This window comes from Mesoplodon bidens (genome assembly GCF_964165515.1).
Source record: "Mesoplodon bidens genome assembly, chromosome: 5".
NCBI classification, from domain to species: Eukaryota; Metazoa; Chordata; class Mammalia; order Artiodactyla; family Ziphiidae; genus Mesoplodon; species Mesoplodon bidens.
This window is the reverse complement of record NC_138161.1, coordinates 119,334,321-119,360,145: the sequence shown is the minus strand read 5'-3', so window position 1 is coordinate 119,360,145 and position 25,825 is coordinate 119,334,321. Positions and strand designations below refer to the sequence as shown.

The 25,825-nt window shown below is 39.0% G+C and overlaps 1 pseudogene across 1 annotated transcript in view; it reads right to left on the bottom strand.

Moving 5' to 3' along the window:
- Positions 1-12,122: 12,122 nt before the first annotated feature.
- The window catches only part of LOC308617976 (centromere protein U-like), a 31,026-nt pseudogene continuing 17,323 nt past the window's right edge, over positions 12,123-25,825 (bottom strand). Inside the window, exon 2 of the transcript in view lies at positions 12,123-12,881. The product of the transcript in view is annotated as a centromere protein U-like (transcript). The remainder of the gene's footprint in view (positions 12,882-25,825) is intronic.

The following is a 25,825-nucleotide window of genomic DNA, read 5'->3' as shown; positions in this document are numbered from 1 at the left end:
AAATGTATATAATACTGTGAATCAACGATATGTCAATAAAACAAACAAACAAAACTCGCTTCAGGGTCACCCCTCAAAAATTAGAATAAATTCCAAACCCTTTAACATTGTGTAAAGGCCTCGCATGGTCTGACTCTTCCCTACCTTTCAGATCGAAGTTTTTCTTTCTCACTCTTGTTTGGCGCTCCAGCTATACTGGCCTCCTCTCTGGTTCTCAAACACACCAATCTGCTGCCTCCAGACATTTGCACATGCTATTTCCTTTGCCTAAAATATGCGTTCTCTAGATCTTTGCATCACAGGATCCTTCTCACCCTTTGGGTCTTAACTCAAGTAGTACCTTCTCACAATGGCCTTACCAAACTGCTCTGATGTGGTGTCCACTTTTTCATTACTCTACTATGATTACTTCTAGATTTTAACATGCACACTAAAATGTATTGTTCTTTTTTTTGAATTTTATTTTGTTATACAGCAGGTTCTTATTACTTATCCATTTTATACATATTAGTGTATACATGTCAATCCCGATCTCCCAATTCATCACACCCCCCCCCCCCACCGCTTTCCCCCCTTGGTGTCCATACATTTGTTCTCTACATCCATGTCTCAATTTCTGCCCTGCAAACCGGTTCATTTGTACCACATTTCTAGCTTCCATATATATGTGTTGACATACGATATTTGTTTTTCTCTTTCTGACTTACTTCACTCTGTATGATAGTCTCTAGACTCATCCATGTCTCTACAAATGACCCAATTTCGTTCCTTTTTATGGCTAATATTCCATTGTCTATATGTATGTCTATATTGTCTATATGTATCACATCTTCTTTATCCATTTGTCTGTTGATGGGCATTTAGGTTGCTTCCATGACTGGCTATTATAAATAGTGTTGCAATGAACATTGGGGTGCATGTGTCTTTTTGAGTTATGGTTTTCTCAGAGTATATGCCCAGTAGTGTGATTGCTGGGTCATATGGTAATTCTATTTTTAGTTTTTAAAGGAAGCTACATACTGTTCTCCATAGTGGCTGTATCAATTTACATTCCCACCAACAGTGCAAGAGGGTTCCCTTTCCTCCACATACTCTCCAGCATTTGTTGTTTGTAGATTTTCTGATGATGCCCATTCTAACTGGTGTGAGGTAATACCTCATTGTAGTTTGCATTTGCATTTCTCTAATAATTAGTGATGTTGAGCCATTTTCATGTGGTTCGTGGCCATCTGTATGTCTTCTTTGGAGAAATATCTATTTAGGTCTTCTGCCCATTTTTTGATTGGGTTGTTTTTCTAATATTGAGCTGCATGAGCTGTTTATATATTTTGGAGATTAATCCTTTGTCCATTGATTCGTTTGCAAATATTTTCTCCCATTCTGAGGGATGTTTCTTCATCTTGCTTGTAGTTTCTTTTGCTTTGCAAAAGAAACTTAAAACTTCTAAGTTTCAGTAGGTCCCATTTGTTTATTTTTAGTTTTATTTCCATTACTCTAGGAGGTGGATCAAAAAAGATCATGCTGTGATTTATGTCAAAGTGTGTTCTTCCTATGTTTTCCTCTAAGAGTTTTATAGTGTCCGGTCTTACGTTTAGGTCTCTAATCCATTTCGAGTTTATTTTGGTGTATGGTGTTAGGGAGTGTTCTAATTTCGTTTTTTACATGTCGCTGTCCAGTTTTCTGAGCACCACTTACTGAAGAGACTGTCTTTTCTCCATTGTATATCCTTGCCTCCTTTGTCATAGATTAGTTGATCATAGATGTATGGGTTTATCTCTGGGCTTTTTATCCTGTTCCCTTTATCTATATTTCTGCTTTTGTGCCAGTACCATATTGTCTTGATTACTGTAGCTTTGTTGTATAGTCTGAAGTCAGGGAGTCTGATTCCTCCAGCTCCGTTTTTTTCCCACAAGACTGCTTTGGCTATTCGGGGTCTTTTTTTTTTTTTTTCCGTATGTGGGCCTCTCACTGTTGTGGCATCTCCCATTGTGGAGCACAGGCTCCGGACGAGCAGGCTCAGCAGCCATGGCTCACGGGCCCAGCTGCTCCGTGGCATGTGGGATCTTCCTGGACCGGGGCACAAACCCGCATCTCCTGCATCGGCAGGCAGACTCTCAACAACTGCGCCACCAGAGAAGACCTCGGGGTTTTTGTGTCTCTATATTAAATGCATTGCCCTAATGTCGGCAGTTAAGTAGTATCTCTCTAGCCTTCCATTAAACAATAGAAAAAATGTAGCATGCTTTTTTGTCTTCTGCTTCTTCTCCTTTCTCCACCTCCCATCTTTTTTTTTTTTTACATCTTTATTGGAGTATAATTTCTTAATAATGGTGTGTTAGTTTCTGCTTTATAACAGAATTAATCAGTTATACATATACATATGTTCCCATATCCCCTCCCTCTTGCGTCTCCCTCCCACCCTCCCTATCCCACCCCTCCAGGCGGTCACAAAGCACCGAGCTGATCTCCCTGTGCTATGCAGCTGCTTCCCACTAGCTATCTACCTTACGTTTGGTAGTGTATATATGTCCATGCCTCTCTTTCGCTTTGTCACAGCTTACCTTTCCCTCTCCCCATATCCTCAAGTCCATTCTCTAGTAGGTCTGTGTCTTTATTCCTGTCTTACCCCTATGTTCTTCACGACATTTTTTTTCTTAAATTCCATATATATGTGTCAGCATACAGTATTTGTCTTTCTCTTTCTGACTTACTTCACTCTGTATGACAGACTCTAGGTCCATCCACCTCATTACAAATAGCTCAGTTTCATTTCTTTTTATGGCTGAGTAATATTCCTTTGCATATATGTGCCACATCTTCTTTATCCATTCATCTGATGATGGACACTTAGGTTGTTTCCATCTCCGGGCTATTGTAAATAGGGCTGCTATGAACATTTTGGAACATGACTTTTTGAATTATGGTTTTCTCAGGGTATATGCCCAGTAGTGGGATTGCTGGGTCATATGGTAGTTCTATTTGTAGTTTTTTAAGGAACCTCCATACTGTTCTCCATAGTGGCTGTACCAATTCACATTCTCACCAGCAGTGCAAGAGTGTTCCCTTTTTTCCACACCCTCTCCAGCATTTATTGTTTCTAGATTTCTTGATGATGGCCATTCTGACTGGTGGGAGATGATATCTCATTGTAGTTTTGATTTGCATTTCTCTAATGATTAATGATGTTGAGCATTCTTTCATGTGTTTGTTGGCAGTCTGTGTATATTCTTTGGAGAAATGCCTATTTAAGACTTCTGCCCATTTTTGGATTGGGTTGTTTGTTTTTTTGCTATTGAGCTGCATGAGCTGTTTATAAATTTTGGAGATTAATCCTTTGTTAGTTGCTTCATTTGCAAATATTTTCTCCCATTCTGAGGGTTGTCTTTTGGTCTTGTTTATCGTTTCCTTTGCTGTGCAAAAGCTTTGAAGTTTCATTAGGTCCCATTTGTTTATCTTTGTTTTTATTTCCATTTCTCTAGAAAGTGGGTCCAAAAGGATCTTGCTGTGATTTATGTCATAGAGTGTTCTACCTATGTTTTCCTCTAAGAGTTTGATAGTTTCTGTCCTTACATTTAAGTCTTTAATCCATTTTGAGCTTATTTTTGTGTATGGTGTTAGGGAATGATCTAATCTCAAACTTTTACATGCCCCTGTCCAGTTTTCCCAGCACCACTTATTGAAGAGACTGTCCTTTCTCCACTGTACATTCCTGCCTCCTTTATCAAAGATAAGTTGGCCATATGTGTGTGGGTTTATCTCTGGGCTTTCTATCCTGATCCAATGATCTATCTTTCTGTTTTTATGCCAGTACCACACTGTCTTAATTACTGTAGCTTTGTACTATAGTCTGAAGTCAGGGAGCCTGATTCCTCCAGCTCCGTTTTTCGTTCTCAAGATTGCTTTGGCTATTCGGGGTCTTTTGTTTTTCCAAACAAATTTTGAAATTTTTTGGTCTAGTTCTGTGAAAAATGCCAGTGGTAGTTTGATAGGGATTGCATTGAATCTGTAGATTGCTTTGGGTAGTAGAATCATTTTCACAATATTGATTCTTCCAATCCAGGAGCATGGTATATCTCTCCATCTATTTGTATCATCTTTAATTTCTTTCATCAGTGTCTTATAATTTTCTGCATACAGGTCTTTTGTCTCCTTAGGTAGGTTTATTCTTAGATATATTATTCTTTTTGTTGCAATGGTAAATGGGAGTGTTTTCTTGATTTCATTTTCAGATTTTTCATCATTAGTGTACAGGAATGCCAGAGATTTCTGTACATTAATTTTGTACCCTGCTACTTTACCAAATTCATTGATTAGCTCTAGTAGTTTTTTGGTAGCATCTTTAGGATTCTCTATGTATAGTATCATGTCATCTGCAAACAGTGACAGCTTTACTTCTTTTCCGATTTGGATTCCTCTTATTTCCTTTTCTTCTCTGATTGCTGTGGCTAAAACTTCCAAAACTAGGTTGAATAAGAGTGGTGAGAGTGGGCAGCCTTGTCTTGTTCCTGATCTTAGTGGAAATGGTTTCAGTTTTTCACCATTGAGGACAATGTTGGCTGTGGGTTGGTCATATATGGCCTTTATTATGTTGAGGAAAGTTCCCTCTATGCCTACTTTCTGCAGGGTTTTTATCATAAATGGGTGTTGAATTTTGTCGAAAGCTTTCTCTGCATCTATTGAGATGATCATATGGTTTTTCTCCTTCAACTTGTTAATATGGTGTATCACATTGATTGATTTGCGTATATTGAAGAATCCTTGCATTCCTGGAATAAATCCCACTTGATGATGGTGTATGAACCTTTTAATGTGCTGTTGGATTCTGTTTGCTAGTATTTTGTTGAGGATTTTTGCATCTATGTTCATCAGTGATATTGGCCTGTAGTTTTCTTTCTTTGTGACATCCTTGTCTGGTTTTGTTATCAAGGTGATGGTGGCCTCGTACAATGAGTTTGGGAGTGTTCCTTCCTCTGATATTGTTTGGAAGAGTTTGAGAAGGATGGGTGTTAGCTCTTCTCTAAATGTTTGATAGAATTCGCCTGTGAAGCCATCTGGTCCTGGGCTTTTGTTTGATGGAAGATTTTTAATCACAGTTTCAATTTCAGTGCTTGTGACTGGTCTATTCATATTTTCTATTTCTTCCTGAGTCAGTCTTGGCAGGTTGTGCATTTCTAAGAATTTGTCCATTTCTTCCAGGTTGTCTATTTTATTGGCATAGAGTTGCTTATAGTAGTCTCTCATGATCTTTTGTATTTCTGCAGTGTCAGTTGTTACTTCTCCTTTTTCATTTCTAATTCTATTGATTTGAGTCTTCTCCCTTCTTTTCTTGATGAGTCTGGCTAATGGTTTGTCAATTTTGTTTATCTTCTCAAAGAACCAGCTTTTAGTTTGGTTGATCTTTGCTATCGTTTCCTTCATTTCTTTTTCATTTATTTCTGATCTGATCTTTATGATTTCTTTCCTTCTGCTAACTTCGGGGGTTTTTTGTTCTTCTTTCTCTAATTGCTCTAGGTGCAGGGTCAGGTTGTTTACTCAAGATGTTTCCTGTTTCTCAAGGTGGGATTGTATTGCTATAAACTTCCCTCTTAGAATTGCTTTTGCTGTGTCCCATAGGTTTTGGGTCGTCATGTGTCCATTGCCATTTCTTTCTAGGTATTTTTTTATTTCCTCTTTTCTTCAGTGATCACTTCGTTATTGAGTAGTGTGTTATTTAGCCTCCATGTGTTTGTATTTTTTATAGATCTTTTCCTGTAATTGATGTCTAGTCTCATAGCATTGTGGTCGGAAAAGATACTTGATGCAATTTCAATTTTCTTAAATTTACCAAGGCTTGATTTGTGACCCAAGATATGATCTATCCTGGAGAATGTTCCATGAGCACTTGAGAAAAATGTGTATTCTGTTGTTTTTGGATGGAATGTCCTATAAATATCAATTAAGTCCATCTTGTTTAATGTATCATTTAAAGCTTGTGTTTCCTTATTTATTTTCATTTTGGATGATCTGTCCATTGGTGAAAGTGGGGTGTTAAAGTCCCCTACTATGATTGTGTTACTGTCGATTTCTCCTTTTATGGCTGTTAGTATTTGCCTTATGTATTGAGGTGCTCCTATGTTGGGTGCATAAATATTTACAATTGTTATATCTTCTTCTTGGATCGATCCCTTGATCATTATGTAGTGTCCTTCTTTGTCTCTTCTAGTAGTCTTTATTTTAAAGTCTATTTTGTCTGATATGAGAATTGCTACTCCAGCTTGCTTTTGGTTTCCATTTGCATGGAATATCTTTTTCCATCCCCTTACTTTCAGTCTGTATTTGTCTCTAGGTCTGACGTGGGTCTCTTGTAGACAGCATATATATGGGTCTTGTTTTTGTATCCATTCAGCCAATCTGTGTCTTTTGGTGGGAGCATTTAGTCCATTTACACTTAAGGTAATTATTGATATGTATGTTCCTATTCTCATTTTCTTAATTGTTTTGGGTTCGTTATTGTAGGTCTTTTCCTTCTGTTGTGTTTCTTGCCTAGAGAAGTTCCTTTAGCATTTGTTGCAAAGCTGGTTTGGTGGTGCTGAACTCTCTCAGCTTTTGCTTGTCTGTAAACGTTTTAATTTCCTCATCAAATCTGAATGAGATCTTTGCTGGGTAGAGTAATCTTGGTTGCAGGTTTTTCTCCTTCATCACTTTAAATATGTCCTGCCAGTCCCTTCTGGCTTGCAGAGTTTATGCTGAAAGATCAGCTGTTAACCTTATGGGGATTCCCTTGTGTGTTATTTGTTGTTTTTCCCTTGCTGCTTTTTTTTTTTTGTTTTTTGTTTTCAGTTATCAGTGTCATTGTTATTGGAGACCACACACACACCCGCCCCGATAAAATGAATATATAATTGTGTTGATGTCATTAGGAACCAAGATTTTCAATGTAAAACAAAAGAGACACAAATATAAAATGAAAGTAAAAGAAGCTTAGTGGTAGTGATTTTGAATTGGAAATAACAGTATAAACTCATGACTATTTTCCCCTTAAAATATATACATCTTAACTCTCTCCACTGGAAAGACCTAGAAGCAAAGAGCCACCCAATAGTAATTACTCTGAAAACTGGTAAAGGGAAAGAATTGAGGATTTATCCTCCCTCTCCTATACAGACTGAATTTCAAGGTAAACCAATAGCTGATAGGGGAAAGTTTTTTTTTTTACTTTTTATTTTATATTGTAGTATAGCCGATTAACAATGTTGTGATAGTTTCAGATGCACAGCAAAGGGACTCGGCTATACATATGCATGTACCCATTCTCCCCCAAACTCCCCTCCCATCCAGGCTGCCACATAACATTGAGCAGAGTCCCCTGTGCTATATAGTAGGTCCACTGGTTATCCTTTTTTTTTTTTTAAAGTTTATTTATTTATTTTTTTAATTAGTTTCTGCTTTATAACAAAGTGAATCAGTCATACATATACATCTGTTCCCCTTGCTGCTTTTAATATGATTTCTTTGTATTTAATTTTTGACAGTTTGATTAATATGTGTCTTGGCATATTTCTCCTTGGATTTACCCTATATGGGACTCTCTGTGTCTCCTGGACTTGACTATTTCCTTTCCCATATTAGGGAAGTTTTCAACTATAATCTCTTCAAATATTTTCTCAGTCCCTTTCTTTTTCTCTTCTTCTTCTGGAACCCCTATAATTCAAATGTTGGTGCGTTTAATGTTGTCCCAGAGGTCTCTGAGACTGTCCTCAGTTCTTTTCATTCTTTTTTCTTTCTTCTGCTCTGCAGTAGTTATTTCCACTATTTTATCTTCCACCTCACGTATCCGTTCTTCTGCCTCAGTTATTCTATAGATCCCATCTAGAGTATTTTTCATTTCATTTATTGTGTTTTGAAGCGTTGCTTGATTCATCTTTAGTTCTTCTAGGTCCTTGTTAACAATTTCTTACATTTTGTCTATTCTATTTCCATGATTTTGGATCATCTTTACTATCATTACTCTGAATTCTTTTTCAGGTAGACTGCTTATTTCCTCTTCGTTAGGTCTGTTGGGTTTTTATCTTGCTCCTTCTCCTGCTGTGTGTTTTTCTGTCTTCTCATTTTGCTTATCTTACTGTGTTTGGGGTCTCCTTTTTGCAGGCTGCAGGTTCGTAGTTCCTTTTGTTTTTGGTGTCTGTCCCCAGTGGCTAAGGTTGGTTCAGTTGGTTGCATAGCCTTCCTGGTGGAGGGGACTAGTGCCTGTGTTCTGGTGGATGAGGCTGGATCTTTTCTTTCTGGTGGGCAGGTCTATGTCTGGTGGTGTGTTTTCGGGTGTCTGTGGACTTTTTATGATTTTAGGCAGCCTCTCTGCTAATGGGTGGCATTGTGTTTCTGTCTAGCTAGTTGTTTGGCATAGGGTGTCCAGCACTGTAGCTTGCTGGTCTTTGAGTGAAGCTGGGTGCTGGTGTTGAGATGGAGATCTCTGGAAGATTTTTACCATTTGATATTATGTGGAGCTGAGAGGTCGCTTGTGGACCAGTGTCCTGAAGTTGGCTCTCCCACCTCAGAGGCACAGCACTGACTCCTGGCTCCTCAATTTGGGATGATTCATTGTCTATTCATGTATTCCACAGATGCAGGGTACATCAAGTTGATTGTGGAGCTTTAATCTGCTGCTTCTGAGGCTGCTGGGAGAGATTTCCCTTTCTCTTCTTTGTTCTCACAGCTCCCGGGTCTGAGCTTTGGATTTGGCCCCGCCTCTGCGTGTAGGTCGCTGGAGGGCGTCTGTTCTTCGCTCAGACAGGACAGGGTTAAAGGAGCAGCCGCTTCGCGGACTCTGGCTCACTCAGGCCGGGTGGGGGGAGGGAGGGGCACGGAGTGCGGGGCGAGCCTTCAGTGGCAGAGGCCGGCATGACATTGCACCAGCCCGAGGCGCGCCGTGCGTTCTTCCAGGGAAGCCGTCCCTGGATCCCGGGACCCCGGCAGTGAGGGGCTGCACAGACTCCCCGGAAGTGTGGTGTGGACAGTGACCTGCGCATGCACACAGGCCTCGTGGAGGTGGCAGTAGCTCCAGCGTCCAACGCCCGTCTCTGGGGTCCGCACTTTCAGCCGCGGCTCGCACCCGTCTCTGGAGCTCCTTTATGTAGTGCTCTGAATCCCCTCTCCTCGTGCACCAGGAAACAAACAGGGAAGAAAAAGTCTCTTGCCTCTTTGTCAGGTCCAGACTTTTTCCTGGACTCCCTCCCAGCTAGCTGTGGCGCATTAGCCCCTTCAGGCTGTGTTCACGCTGCCAGCCCCAGTCCTCTCCCTGTGCTCTGAGTGAATCCCAAGCCTCAGCTCCCAGCGCCACCCGCCCCGGCGGGCGAGCTGACTAGCCTCTCGGGCTGGTGAGTGCCTGTTGGCACCGATCATCTGTGCGGGAATCTCTCTGCTTTGCCCTACCCAGGTACGTGGGGAGTTTCTTCACTTTTGGGAGGTCTGAGGTCTTATGCCAGCGTTTAGCAGGTGTTCTGTAGGAGTTGTTCTACGTGTAGCTGTATTTCTGGTGTAGCTGTGGGGAGGAAGGTGATCTGCGCGTCTTACTCTTCTGCCATCTTCCCCGGAAGTTCTATCTTTTTTTTAAAACACATTTTTATTTGCACATTTTATTTTGGTCATGCCCCATGGAATGTGGGATCTTATTTCTCCTACCAGGGATTGAACCCATGCACCCTGCAATGGAAGCATGGAGTCTTAACCACTGGACCACCAGGGAAGTCCCTCTCCATCTCCCATCTTGATTTCAACTGGAATTTTAGTTTCAGATTATTTTGAATATTTTAACAAACAATTATTTAGACTTAAGAATAAATTTTTCTAATAGTTCATGCATTTATCTGTTCCTCTGAGATCCATTTTCTTTTTTCTGAAGTTTGTTTTCTCATCATTCTTTCAGCATGTATCTGTCGGTAATAAATTGAGTTCTTGGATATAAAGGTGGATATATACATTTGTTAAAACTGATCAAACTCTATACTTAAAATCAGCACATTTCACTGCATGTAAGTTAGAAATATAGTATCAGAAAAAATTTAATAGATGAACCAGTGGATACCACTGAGAACACAAGCTGAAGAAATTTCTCTTAGAACACAGCACAAAGAGATAAAGAAATGGAAAGTATGAATATGAAGTCAGGAGAGACAGAGAGAGAGAGAGAGAGAGAGAGAGAGAGAGTGAGAGAGAGAGAAAGAGAGAGAGGGAGAGAGGGAGAGGACAGATTTAGAAGGTGTAACATTCAATTACATTCAATTCATGGGAGTTTTAGGAGAAAAGCTAGTCTCTTGGAATGAGAACTGGAATGAAGGATATACTCAGAGAAATAAAGGAAATTTCCTAGAATAGAAGACAAATGGAAAGGGCCAACTGAGCAATATAAATATGTACTTTATATCCATATTTAGGCACATGGCAGTTATTGAAGTTAAGAATAGCGAAGCTGACATGGAAATACTTAGGTGTCAAATGTGGTTTTACCCACTGGACAGAATGTAGTATAGGCCCTGTGTTCATCACAAATTTTTGAATATTTCCTGTGCACCAGGCATTGTGTCAGATGCTTAGTGATTTAGAAGCATGTGAGAGATGACCCTTGCCTTGGAGAAATTCTTTGTCTAGAAGGAGTAATAGACAGGTCAGTGGATAAGTGCAACCAAAGGCTGATAAATGGAAAAATGGAGCACACACATACACAGATGGGGCAGCACCAGGGGTTAATCAGCCTGGTAAGGGGAGAACAATGTCCTATCTAATTGAAGTGAGACATCTAGAAAGGAAAAATAACATGTAAAAAATTTTCTTTTCAGAATACAGTTCTTTAAATTGCTTTAGTAACAAGGTGTGGGTGTGAAAGGCTGGCAGTGGGGAAAACACAGGTGTGAGGTCTGTTAGCTGTAGTCTCTAGTTACTCAGGTTAATGTGCAGTCACTGGAGTGCTGCTCAGAGGCCCAAGTGGGTTTTGGAAAGCTATCAATCACAAGCAACCATGAAGGCAAGTGCAGATGAAGAGAAAAGATCTAAATATCTTTGGGCTTCTGCTATATCTGTGAGGGAAAAAAAGGGAAGGACCAAAGAATTTATGTATGTAAAATTTTCATGGAAGAATACATTATTTCTTTTTTTTAATTGAAATATAGTTAGTTGATTTACAATGTTGTGATAGTTTCAAGTATACAGCAAAATGACTCAGTTACACACACACACACACACACACACACACACATATAAATTTCACTCTTTTCCATTATAGGTTATTACAAGATATTGAATATAGTTCCTTGTGCTTTAAGTAGGTCCTTGTTATTTATTTATTTTTCATATAGTAGTTTGTATCTGTTAATCCCAAACTCCTACTAATTTATCCCTCTTCCTACCCTTTTCCCCTTTGGTAACCATAAGTTTGTTTTCTATGTCTGTGAGTCTATTTCTGTTTAGAATACATTATTTCTTCATAGAGTACTTGGATTTTACCTTTTATGGGTTCTATCTACAAAAGGGATAGAGAACAGGTGGGTAGGGTTGGTACTAAATGTGGAAAACCCTTTTCTGGCTGAAATCTGTAAGTAAGATGAGGTTTAGCTAAAATTTTCTTTGTTATTTGGCAGTTGATTTCTCAAAGAAAGATAACACTAATACTGAAGTAATTTCAAGTTTCATAAAATAATTTAACTGGAGACAAATATCCCCAGATCTATTTATGCAAGGAGCCAGAGGCAATAACTGAGTAAACTGCAGAATTTGGATGAAACAGAAACGAGACTGTTCTGTTGGCTGCAGCTCATTACATAGATCCTAGAAATGCTGGTCGTATCACTACTTATGCTCGCGAGAAAATGCTAAAGGGAACTGGATGTCTTAAATTCTACCTTTTAAAAATGGGGTCCCAGGCTTCCCTGGTGGTGCAGTGGTTAAGAACCTGCCTGCCAGTGTAGGTGAAACGGATTCGACCCCTGGTCTGGGAAGATCCCACATGCTGTAGAGCAACCAAGCCCGTGTGTCACAACTATTGAGTCTGCGCTCTAGAGCCGAGCCACAACTACTGAAGCCTGTGCATAGCAACGGAGACCCAACGCAGCCAAAAAGAAAGAAAGAAAGAAAAATAAAAGGCAAGTTAGAAATTAGAAAAAAACAAACACAAAAAGACAAAACAGAAGTTGCCTTTTCTTTTTGATATCTGAGATCTTCTTAGCGCTCTTCCTTTTCAGAGTTTTCAACATCTGGATTTCTTTAAGCAGTTCAATGAGTTCTTCTTTCAAATTAGAATGAAATTTGTCGATGGCTTCCTTGCAAATTCTGAGTCTATTTTTTGTTTATACTCTAAGGGGGTGCTTTCAAATGCAGACAAAACAACATCTAACTCCATGATGTCACTGGTTTTCTTTTAAACACCAAATAGGTACACAGTCGGAAGTATCCAAATCTGTGACTTTTTGGTTTCTTCCTTTTGCCACAAAACATCTTTTTCTGAGTTCTCAGTTGACTTTCTGTTGCCAGGGTCTCTTTTTCAACAGAGAGCTCAGCATTAAGGGGTCCTATCTTTTTAGGCGTGACTGATTCAGCTGGTTTCTCTGAAAATTCTGAAGATGCTGTAGCTGAAACAGCTTCATGTTGTCGTGTATTATGTTGTCTGCTGGTTTAACTTTTCTTCTTATATCATTTTCTTCAGTGCTTTCAGATTCATCACTAATGGGCTTGAGTTTTCTTCCTGGCTTTTTTGCACTAATTTTTACAGACTCATTTTCACTTGCTTCAATTTCAGAAGTGTCCCAACTTCTTTTTGCTTCTTTTCCTTGAGGAGCTGAGGGGATAGATGATCCGCAGTGTTTGGAGAATTCTTCCTCATCAGCATATATAGAGTGCTGTGTAGAGGAGAGTATCTTTCATGGAGTGTGTTCTTCTACAGTGTTCTTTGAACAACTCATACCTGAGCACCGCACTCGCCCCAGCAGGGCCATCCCAGCCCACCACTCTTGCCAGTCCCCTTTTTAAGCTAAAGTATTTTGAAGCAAATCCCAGAGAGTATGTTATTTTACCTGTAAATACTTCAGTAAAATCATGGCCATCTTATAGAGAATGAACAAGTGGCTATCAGTGGGGAGAAGGAGGAGGGAAGGGGCAAGATAAGGGTAGTGGAAATAAAAAGGGTTATTATGGGATTATATTAAATTATGTGTGTGAAACTTTTGAAAATTGTAAAGCATAATAGAATTTAAAGAATCACTCAATAAAAACTATTCCATTTAGACTAGTTAAAAAAAAGAAATCATCTTTCTTTCATATCATACTTGTTGCAGATACTCAAAGTATCACTAATACTCATCATTACTTTAAAATTATAGTCATTACTGGAGCCAACACTAGATCTTGTTATTTAATTCATTAGTAATAAAGCACATATTTCACCATATCATATTTTTAAAATGATTTGACAATTGTGTTTATAACTGATTTTCTTTTTTTTAAACAAAAACATTTTTTACTTATAAAATGTAAAGAGTTACACAAATTTAGAAGAATATACACATGTATACATACATATTTATCTTTTTCAAAGGAGAATTTGCATTATGACCTATTACTAAATGTTGTCTGAAAAATGAGCTTTCGTTGGCAAGGTTTATCACTATTGTCGGTTTGGTTTAACATCAATATTACACCTACTACTTTGAGTGATCATTTAGAGTAATATATAACTGATTTTCTTTGTAAATTTTTTTTATGTCTTGTATTTTAAAATATTAATATTTAGTTAATATTTTTCTTAATAGTGTTGACCTTTGTTCCAAGCTAGAATAAGGGTAGGGAGAAAAAGGAGATTTGTGGTTCCCTGGGGTTGGTGGTGGGAATGGAGATGAACACAGATGGCATGAGATTTCTTTTTGGAATGGTGGAAATGTTTCATATTAGATTGTGATGATGGCTGTATAATTCTGTAATTTAAAAATATTGAGTTGTAGGTATAAAATGAGGGAATTTTGTGGTATGTAAATTACCCCTAAATAAAGCTGTTTTAACAAAAGAAAAAAAATCATGGCCATTTTAATAATCATCTATATAGGAATGAGAATAAAATAGATTATTATAGTTTACATGTATTAAGTTCTGTGTTCAGAGCTCTTTATTAAGCATTCTGTATTGTGTTGTGTCATCGTTTCAACATCTAATCAACTAGGCATAACTGTTCTCACTTTTCTGATGGGGAAAGTGAAGGTCCAAGAGGTGTAGTAAATTGGCAAAGATCACACAGCTAGGAAGTGATGCAACTAAGATTCAAATTTTTTTTTTTTTTGCCTATTCTGCATCTTCTGCCCTTAGCCACTGTGTACAAATGCCTCACCACTACAACATACTTGACTTCTGAAAATAGACCCACCCTTGCATGCATGAATTAACTGCTTTGCATAAGACTATTTATTCTATTGTTTAATGCCCTTAAATAAATTCCTTGTTGACTGAGAATTTGGGGGCAGAAGGAGTATTGGCTTTGGAGTCATACAGCTTTAGGTTAGTTAGACATAATATTCCATCACTTTCTGGTTGTGAGACTTTGGGTGAGACTCCAGCTCTGAGTCTCAATGTTCTCATCAAATCCCATGAAGATTACATGAAACACGTGAAAGCTCTAGAGCAGCTCACTATATGGGGACTGGAACCCAGTATATGTCAGCACTCTGCTTCCACTATCTCTTCCTCCAACTCCTTCATCCCACTGAGTGTGCTTTCTCCTTCCCCTCCCACCATCTCTCTTCCATGCTATATTGTCAAGGCTACCTTTATATCCACATATCCTAGGTTTCTTCATTTAGCATTTTTGGGGATTTAATTTCTACTTCTTTACCTTCTCCTATATACATTTAAAAATGCCCAAGCCTGGCTATTACCTTGTGTTAATTCTCACTGCATTTTTTAAAATGTAGGCTATGTAACACATTTTCAGAAAGTCGGCAGGGTGTAAACGACCTATCTCATCATTTCGTATCACATTCCCTATGAGATTATGAAGTAGTATGTGCTGTATAAACAATGGCACATTTTGGTCATCACTGTATTGTCAATTTCAATTAAGTCTGAGAACGTCTGATGAATAGATGGGGATGGCCAGGGGAGGGGAGGGGAGGGTCAGACAGGTTGATGGTCACTTGGGCAGCCTGGCATATTCTTAAAACTGATTTACAAGGCTGTTTTAATTACCTTGGCAACTCTCCTTGGGACACTCTTCAAGTTCCTCACATTAAAGTGTTCTCATCAGCAACCACCCAAATTATCAATGACTAAAATGCATAAACCACCCAGTTCTCTGCTGGGCTCATCATATGGATGAACTCTAAGGTTTTCATAGTCTGAGATGTCAAGCTGATTCTCTGGTTGCCATTGGAAACAGTTTCGATCTCTTAAAAACACTGAATAATCTCTCCAGGTCAATTCATATTCATATTGTGACTACTGAATAAATCAAATTGGGTTAAAGAATCTTTTATAGAGAATTAAAAGGGGCTTTTTGTCAGAAATTGGTACGTTATTAGTTGGCACTGGGAGACATATAAAGAGGTAGACATCTAGGTTGTATTATTCAAATATATATAGAATTAAATGTAATTTTGACTTGGTTGAGACCTAGGGCATATAAATAAAAATAAGTATGTGCATACAGATATACATATGCACATTTCCGGATCCTCCTTATGCTCAAAAATAACCATATGCAAATTGTGATTTTAGGGTCTCTGAGGGAAGATCCAAGCTGAATATGGTAGTGGCCTTGCTATTACGAGACAGAGGTGTTGCAGAATAAATGAGAAATGGGGAAAATTCCTAAAAGTTTATCTGAGGCAAAGCAAAGTGGAAATGGGACAAGACTGGCTTGGGAAATGTGGGCAGGAAGCAAGCCTGCTGGTCCATTTTGGCTCCAGGGAGGATTTTCTACCTGGGCATCGTTTCTTGGCTTCCTAAAAACACCCAGACAGATGAGATCTGGAATGCAGTTGAGTAATAGAGATGAGGAGGTAGGGGAAAGAGATGGCTTATAAGATGGTTGCATCACAAGCCGCCCCAAAACCTAGTGCCTTAAAACAACGCCATTTATTGTGTAAAATTCTGGGGGTCAAGAAATCCTGGCAGGACTCAGCAGAGACAGCTTATCTCTGCTCCGCACACTGCTGGCTGAGCTCACTCATGCAGCTGTGCTCGACCGGGGCTAGGAAGGCTCTAATGTCCAAGGTGGCTTCACTCATAATACTGGGAGCCTTGGTGCTGTCTGTCAGCTGGGTTGCTTCGGTTCACCTCCACTTCACCTTTCTCTCTCTTTTATTTTTATTTATTTTAATATCTTTATTGGATTATAATTGCTTTACATTTTTGTGTTAGTTTCTGCTCTACAACAAAGTGAATCAGCTATATGTATACCTATATCCTCTCCCTCATGAGCCTCCCTCCCTCCCTCCCCATCCCACACCTCTAGGTTATCACAAAGCATTGAGCTGATCTCCCTGTGCTATACAGCAGCTTCCCACTAGCTATTTTACACATGGTAGTGTATATATGTCAATGTTACTCTCTCAATTCATCCCACTCTCCCTTTCCCCCTCTGTGTCCACAAGTCTGTTCTCTACATATGTGTTTCTATTCCTGCCCTTCCAATACCACCCTGAATGCACCATTCTCTTTTCTCTTTTTATAAATTGAAATATAATTGATTTATAATATTATATTAGTTTAAAGTATATAGTGCTCCAGTACTTTTATAGATTATACTCTATTCAAATTATTATAAAATATGGCTATATTTCCTGTGCTGTACAATCTATCCTTATAGCTTATGTATTTTATACATAGTATTTTGTACCTCTTAATCACCTACTCCTTTTGTGCCCCTGCCCCATCACTTTCCTTACTGGTAACCACTAGTTTGTTCTTTATATCTGTGAGTCTGCTTCTCTTTTGTGTATTCATTTGCTTGTTTCATTTTTTAGATTCCACATATAATTGATATCATACAGTATTTGTCTGTCTTTGACTTATTTCACTAAGCCTAATACCCTTAGGTCCATCTATGTTGTTGCAAATGGCAAAGTTTTGCTCTTTTTTTGTGGCTGAGTAGTATTACATAGTATATATATACCACATCATCTTTATCCTTTCATCTGTTGATGGACACTTAGGTTGCTTCCGTATCTTGGCAATTGTAAATAATGATGCTAGGAACATTGGGGTGCATGTATCTTTTCAAATTAGTGTTTTCATTTTCTTCAGGTATATACCCAGGAGTGGAATTGCTGGATCATATAGTAGTTCTATTTTTAGTTTTTTGAGGAACCTCCATAATATTTCCCACAGTGGCTTCACCAGTTTCCACCAACAGTGTATGAGGATTCCTTTTTGCCACATCTTCACCAATATTTGTTATTTGTGGTCTTTTTATTCATAGTTATTCTGACAGGTGTGAGATGATATCTCACTGTGGACTTGATTTGCAGTTCCCTGATGATTAGCAATGTTGAGCATCTTTTCATGTACCTGCTGGCCATCTGCATTTCCTCTTTGGAAAAAAGTCTGCGCAGGTCTTCTGCCCATGTTTTAGTCAGGTGGTTTTTTTTTTTTTTTGATATTGAGTTGTATGAGCTGTTTATAGATTTGGATATAGCACCTTATCAATCATATCATTTGCAAACATGTTCTTCCATTCAGTAGGTTGTCTTTTTGTACTGTCAGTGGTTTCCTTTGCTGTGCAAAAGCTTTTAAGTTTAATTAGGTCTCATTTGTTTATTTTTGCTTTTGTTTCCTTTGCCTTAGGAGACAGATCAAAAAAAAAACTTGCTAGATTTATGTTAAAGAGTGTTCTGCCTATGTTTTCCTCTAGGAGTTTTATGGTTTCCAGTCTTACATCAGGTTCTTTAATCCATTTTGAGTTTATTTTTGTATATGGTCTGAGAAAATATTCCATTTTCATTCTTTTACGTGTAGCTGTCCAGTTTTCCCAGCACTAATTATTGAAGAGACTTTTTTCCATTATATATTCTCATCTCCTTTGTTGTAGGTTAATTGGCCATAAATGTGTAGGTATATTTCTGGGCTCTCCATCCTGTTCCATTGATCTATGTGTCTGTTTTTGTGTCAGTACCATACTGTTTTGATTACTGTAGCTTTGTATTATAGTCTGAAGTCAGGGAGTGTTATTCCTCCAGCTCTGTTGTTCTTTCTCAAGATTGTTTTGGCTATTTGGGTTTTTTTGTGTTTCCATACAAATTTAAAATTTTTTTGTTCTAGTTCTGTGAAAAATGCCATTAGTATTTTGATAAGGATTGCACTGAATCTGTAGATTGTCTTGGGCAGTATGGTCATTTTAACATTAATTTTTCCAGTCCAAGAACACAGTGTATATTTCCATCTGTGTTGCCTTCAGTTTCTTTCATCCATGTCTTTTTAAAAAAATTTAAGTACAGCTGGTTTGCAATGTTGTGTTAGTTTCTGATGTACAACAAAGTGATTCAGTTCATTCATATATATATATATATATATAATATTCTTTTCCACTATGGTTTATTATAGGATATTGGTATGGTTACCTGTGCTATACAGTAGGACCTTGTTGTTTATTTTAAATATAGTACTGTGTATCTGTTAGTCCCAAGCTCCTAATTTATCCCTTTCCCCACTTTCCCCTTTGGTAACCATAGTCTGTTCTCTATGTCTGTAAGCCTATTTCTGTTTCGTAAATAAGTTCATTTGTATCATTTTTTAAGATTTCACATATAAGTGATATCGTATGATATTTGGTTTATCCCTGTCCCTGGCATGTAGCCATTTTGAGGTGCCAGCTGAGAGTCCAGATGAAATATTTACTAGAGCTTTATACTTTCTGGTCTTGAATTCCTATTTTTGCCTCCTTGGCACTTGAGACTGTTCAAAATTCTTCCTTCCTTTCAGCATCTTTTTGTTTAACCTCTTAGATTTTTGCTCCATTCAGTGTATGCATCCAACAAAAGCCTTGGGTGGAATACCACGATGTGTCACACTTCTCTCCATTACTTTTCTCTTTATGAACTTGAGCACTCAATTATTAGCTGCCTTAGGAGGCCCAAGTTCTAATCTTTCTAACTTTGTCAGGAGCTCCACATTTGTAGTTCTCTTCCCAGATTCTTACACAACGCCAAGAATTTGCAAATGCTTTGAAGGTAAAAGTGGCTTTACTTGGCTTAACCTTTCTTGGCTTCTCAAGTCCTAATTGCCTTGCAGCTCTCTGAGCCTTCAAATAGATATTTTTTGGTATTGTATGCAATTTTTTCTAGTTGTTCTTGCAGGACGAATTGCTCTTCCACAAGCTACTCCTTCCTATCAAGAAGGTGAAGTCTCTCATGTATTTTTTGGTACATGAATTTTACAGTTACATGAATATCTTCTGTATTTTATAATTTCTATGAGTTTTCCTTAAAGGAAGTTATGTTCTATGTATGTATATATGTGGTTTTTTGTGTGTGGGGGGCTTGCATATGTTTTTAGTAGTGGAGGCTTTTCTATAGGGAAGTTTCATTTTCCTTTTTGCCAGAACTCCATTTTTGTATCAGTTTTCATCTTGGTTTCTGTGACTGGATTTTCTGAAGGTGTAGTGGTACATATTGGATCTTCACCCATGGATAGAATAAGAGCTAATTTCTCTCAGGCTCTGTTTCCAACATGGCTGGAGGTGGGTGACTGATTTATGCTACAATTTTGGACCGGTGGGTTGAGATTTTCTGATCTTCTTTCACTGAAGATAGACTGTGTTTCTTGTGTCTGGACTCAGTTGAGGAAATTACAGTTTGGCTCATGTAAACAAAATTGTGCAATAAATCATCATGTGTTAAAAAATAGAGTAACTCCATTGATACTTGATGAAGCGAATTTAGAGCCATTATATGGAAATAGTGTTCCTTATAGAAAGTAATAAACTCTCAGAACATTCTATCCACAAGAGATCTATAGGCTGAAAATAGAAATACATGACAGAGTATTTAGTATAGAAATTAGTGAAAGTGGGGAAATTGATAATAAATGTAACACACATCAACATTTCTAGCTTCAAGTCATTGTTGGAAGAGGAAGAGAAGGAAAAGGGGCTTTAATATATTAAGTCCTTACTACGTGAAGGTACTTTACACATTTTATTTCATTTATTCCTCAAAACAATCTTATGAGGCAAAGATTAGTTTTTCCATTTTACTGGTGAGGAAAATATGACTTAAAGAAGTAACTCACTTAAGGTCAAAGAATGTGTAAATTAATTTTGGTTTGATCAGTATATATTAAATGGAAACTGGGATAAAAGGGTGGAAGAAGACAAAGTCCCTGACCTTCATAAATGGATGAGATACCCTTTTGGCCTCTCTTGATGTACCTGCTCTCCTCTGCTATTTTGTGTGTAGTAATCTTTTTACTTTATTTTTTTATCTTTTTTTTTTAAGATTCTTTTCTTGCGAGCTTACCCGCTTAGAACTTTATTTATTTATTTGTTGGCACTGGGTCTTAGTTGCGGCAGGCAGACTCCTTAGTTGTGGCTCGCTGGCTCCTTAGTTGCGGCATGCATGTGGGATCAAGTTCCCTGACCAGGGATCGAACCCAAGCCCCATGCATTGGGAGCATGGAGTCTTACCCACTGGACCACCAGAGAAGTCCCTGTAATAATCTTTTTAGATGTCTGTCTCCAACTCTGGGCCACGAGTTCCTAGAGGATAGTGACAGAAACACATCCATCTTTGTATCCCTAGTGCTAAACGAATTAACAGATAGCAATTGTTAAATCCAATGTTCAGATAGAGGTGGATCTTATAACAAAAGCCGTGCTGTTTCCTTAACCCATGGAGCCATGGAAAGAGGGAAAATGCTGGGAAAATCTGCCTAATGAACTATGACAATGATATGTTCTTCAATGCATGCGCTGTATATCAGCAGGGATAGGATGAATCAGTGTTCACTTTGATTTTGGAAAGAGAGTTGGCTTTGATAATTTATATAAATAATTTCTCCCTTTACACCACATATCATCAGTTTTTACTGAATAACTGGAAATAAAAATGACTGATAGTGATACAGATAGCTATCTTCTCCAAGTTGTTTTGCTTTTAAATATATTTCTCGTTATTTAAAGCACAATGATTTAACAGATAGAAAAATGGCTAAGTTCTTCAATCTCCTTTAAATAGTTTTGCCCATAAATATATTTCTTTTATTATTAAAAATACAGTAAATTCTAATGGATGGTTGGTATAGCTTCCCTAGGAAGGTGTGAAATTGCTTTATCAGATTAATTTAGTAAGTCTCAGTTTTTGACAGCTTCTTCAGAAGGCTATAGCAGTAGATAACATACAGGCAAAGCTGTTATAACATAGGGGGCTAAATTATGGTGGTTTAAAAAAGAATTTTGTTTATTCAAGTCTCACACAAGATTTTTGAGGTGAGTGTCCAGGTGAGGACAGCTCAGCTCCACACAGGTGTCTTTCATCTCGTGGGTTCCTCAACATCCTCGGGCTTTTTCTTTATCTGCATGGTCAAGCAGAATCTCAGGCACAGTAGACTGGGAAGGAGGGGATGTCTAGGGCAAGTTATCTTTTCTCATAAGTAACTGAAGTGTAAGTTGCTCATGTTAAGTTAGTGATAGCAGTTACATGGCTACACTAAGCTTCAAGGGTGGTCAGGCAATACAGTGTTAATTGGGTAACTTTTTTCTAAACTCTATTGTTGTAGAAGAACGGAAGAATGGATTTTTTAAGGTAATTAGCAGTCTCCACTGCTAATTGTAATCTTGGAATTGACAGGACAGAAAATGAAGTTTTGGGATGGGTTCTGAAAAATCTTTGGTATCTGTTAGCCATAAATGACAATGTGCTAAGCAACTTTCAGAACTTTCATGCATTTTAATCCTGAGAAGAGTTACTTTAGCTTGTCCTGAAAAATCCCTATTCCAATTTGGGATAGCTGACACAATATAATCTCCATCTCTTTTTTTCTGTGAATCACTCAGGACTATATGACTTGCCTGTTGCCCAGGTGTCCAGTCAGTTGGTTGTGGATCCCAAAGCACAGATACAAGGAGTTTTGCTTTGCTAAGTGCTCAAATGATGGCAGACATGAATGACTTTCTGAGCCATTCAGGCTGGGATGTGAGTTTATTTAATAGAAATTTATCAAGTGTTGCTCATTGAAGATGAACCTTTTGACACTGGCTGATATCAAACATTCTTGCCCAGCCATTTTATGTTCTTCAAGTGTTGTGCTAAATCTTCTTAAATGTGAGTTGATAGAATAGAGCCCTTTTGGGGACCCTGGTGCATCTCAAGTGGTATTTATATTTTGTCCTAAGTTGGACAAATTATCATTATTGAAAATAGCTTGTAGATAGAAAATATAAAAAGTTGACTACTTAGCTAATCTGGCAATTCAGTGTGAATAGAAGATTTTGTTCTGTTGATCTCGCCTCATTCCCTTCCCTTTCCCCTGCTTTTCCTTCCACACCAGCTTCAGATGCAACTTTGTTTTTTAATCAAGCCCATTCTGTGCAATGATGTGGGTTGGGGTGTCTGGAGTACATGCTGATAATGGTGTTGATAGGAGAGACTCAACCATTTTATGGTTGGTCCTGGAACATTTTGGTATAAATAGGGGAATGAATGCTTTTTTATTTTTGTTTTTGAAAATGTTCTGGCTCTACTACAGCCTTGTTACTTAAAGAGTGGCCTCTGGACCACAGGATCAGCATCATCTGGGAACTTGTTAGAAACTTGAAAGTTGAAACTCTACTTCAGACTTGCCCAATAAGAATCTGTGTGCTAACCATATCTCCAAATGATTCTACATACATTTAAGCTTGGGAAGCACTGTACTAGAAAATCAGACGTCTGATGAAGTTATCTAGCTCTTTGTAGGACTTTAATAAGACTACAAAGATCCACACCTACCCTCCAGGGAAGTCTAAACTCAGAGCAAGCCCTTACTACTCTAATATTTAGCTTACTTTTCCTTTATAACATCTGGAGGTTTCCTTTTCTTTCCTGTAAACTTAAACAAAACAAAGCGAAACCCAGTTCAGAGATGGTTATATTTTATGCAGCATTTCTAGGCTTCTGTTGGCTGAGAAGAATTTAATTATTTTAGTGCACTGTTTTTTGTTTTCTAAAAAAATTTTAATTGACCAGAACAGTGCAAGACTAGAAATCAATTACAAGAAAAAAACAACAAAACTCTGCAAAAAACACAGACAGAGAGAGGCTAAACAACATGCTACTAAACAACCAATGGAATACTGAAGAAATCAAAGAGGAAATAAAAAAAAAATACTGGAGACAAAAGAAAACAAAACCAAAATCACCAAAAACCTATGTCATAGCAAAACCAGTTCTGAGAGGGGAGTTTATAGCAATATTAGGAAACAAGAAAAATATCAAATAAACAACCTAACCTTATACCAGAAGGAACTACAGAAAGAAGAACAGCAAAATCCAAAGTTAGTGTAAGGAAAGAAATCATAAAGATCAAAATGGAAATAAATGGAATATAGACTAAAAAAACTGTAGAAAAGATCAGTAAAACTAAGAGCTGATTCTTTGAGAAGATAAACAAAATAAACATTTAACCAGACTCATCAAGAAAAAGAGATGGTCGAAATCAATAAAATCAGAAGTGAAAAAGGAGAAGTTACAACTGACACCACAGAAATACAAAGGATCATAAGAGATTTCTATGAATAACTATATGCCAATAAAATGGTCAACTTAGAAGAAGTGGACAAATTCATAGATATGTATAATTTCCCGAGACTGAACCAGGAAGAAATAGAAAATATGAACCTTCCAATTACCAGTAATGAAGTTGAATCAGGAATAAATAAAACTCCCCCAAAACAAAAGTCCAGGTCCAGACAGCTTCACGGGTGAATTCTACGAAACATTTAAAGATGAGTTAACACCTATTCTTCTCAAATTATTCCAAAAAGTTGAAGAGGAAGGAACACTTCCAAACTCACTCTTTGAGGCCAGCATCACCCTGATACCAACCCAGAGAAAGAAATCACAATAGAAGAAGATTACAGGCCAATATCACTGATGAATACAGATGGAAAAACTGCAGATGGAATCCAACAATACATTAAAAGCATTATACCCCATGATCAACTGGAATTTATTCCAGGGATGCAAAGGTGTTTCACATCTACAAATCAATCAGTGTGATACACCACATTAACAAACTGAAGAAATGAAATCATATGATCATCCCAACATATGTAGAAAAAACTTTTGACAAAATTCAATGTCCAGGATCACCATCCTCCCCACACATACACCAGAAATACAGCTACACGTGGAAAAACTCCTACAGAACACCTACTGAACGCTGGCAGAAGACCTCAGACCTCCCAAAAGGCATGAAACTCCCCACGTACCTGGGTAGGGCAAAACAGAGAGATTCCCGCACAGAGGATCGGTGCCGAACGGCACTCACCAGCCCGAGAGGCTTGTCTGCTTGCCCAACAGGGTGGGCAGCACTGGAAGCTGAGGCTCGGGCTTCGGTCGGAGCGCAGGGAGAGGACTGGGGCTGGCGGCGAGAACTCAACCTGAAGGGGGCTAATGCGCCACAGCTAGCCGGGAGGGAGTCCGGGAAAACTCTGGAGCTGCCGAAGAGGCAAGAGACTTTTTCTTCCCTCTTGGTTTCCTGGTGCGCGAGGAGAGGGGATTAAGAACGCTGCTTAAAGGAGCTCCACAGACGGGCGCGAGCTGCGGCTGAAAGCGCGGAACCCAGAGATGGGCGTGGGATGCTGGGGCTGCTGCAGCTGCTGCCAAGAGGCCTGGGTGCGAGCGCAGGTCACTGTCCATGCCGCCCTTCCGGGAGCCTGTGCAGCCCGTCACTGCGGGGGTCCCGGGATCCAGGGACAGCTTCCCTGGGAAAACGCACGGCGCGCCTCGGGCTGGTGCAACATCACGCCGGCCTCTGCTGCTGCAGGTTCGCCCCGCATTCCGTGCCCCTCCCCCCACCCGGCCTGAGTGAGCCAGAGTCCCCGAAGCGGCTGCTCCTTTAACCCTGTCCTGTCTGAGCGAAGAACAGATGCCCTCCAGCGACCTACATGCAGAGGCGGGGCCAAATCCAAAGCTGAGACCTGGGAGCTGTGAGAACAAAGAAGAGAAAGGGAAATCTCTCCCAGCAGCCTCAGAAGCAGTGGATTAAAGCTCCTCAATCAACTTGATGTACCCCGCATCTGTGGAATACATGAATAGACAACAAATCATCCCAAATTGAGGAGCCAGGAGTCAGTGCTGTGCCTCTGAGGTGAGAGAGCCAACTTCAGGACACTGGTCCACAAGAGACCTCCCAGCTGCACATAATATCAAACGGCGAAAATCTTCCAGAGATCTCCATCTCAACACCAGCACCCAGCTTCACTCAACGACCAGCAAGCTACAGTGCTGGACACCCTATGCCAAACAACTAGCAAGACAGGAACACAACGCCACCCATTAGCAGAGAGGCTGCCTAAAATCATAAAAAGTCTGCAGACACCCCAAAACACACCACCAGACGTGGACCTGCCCACCAGAAAGACAAGATCCAGCCTCATCCGCCAGAACACAGGCACTAGTCCCCTCCACCAAGAAGCCTACACAACCCACTAAACCAAACTTAGCCACTGGGGTCACACACCAAAAACAACGGGAACTATGAACCTGCAGCCTGCAAAAAGGAGACCCCAAACACAGTAAGATAAGCAAAATGAGAAGACAGAAAAACAAACTGCAGGAGAAGGAGCAAGATAAAAACCCACCAGACATAACAAATGAAGAGGTAATAGGCAGTCTACCTG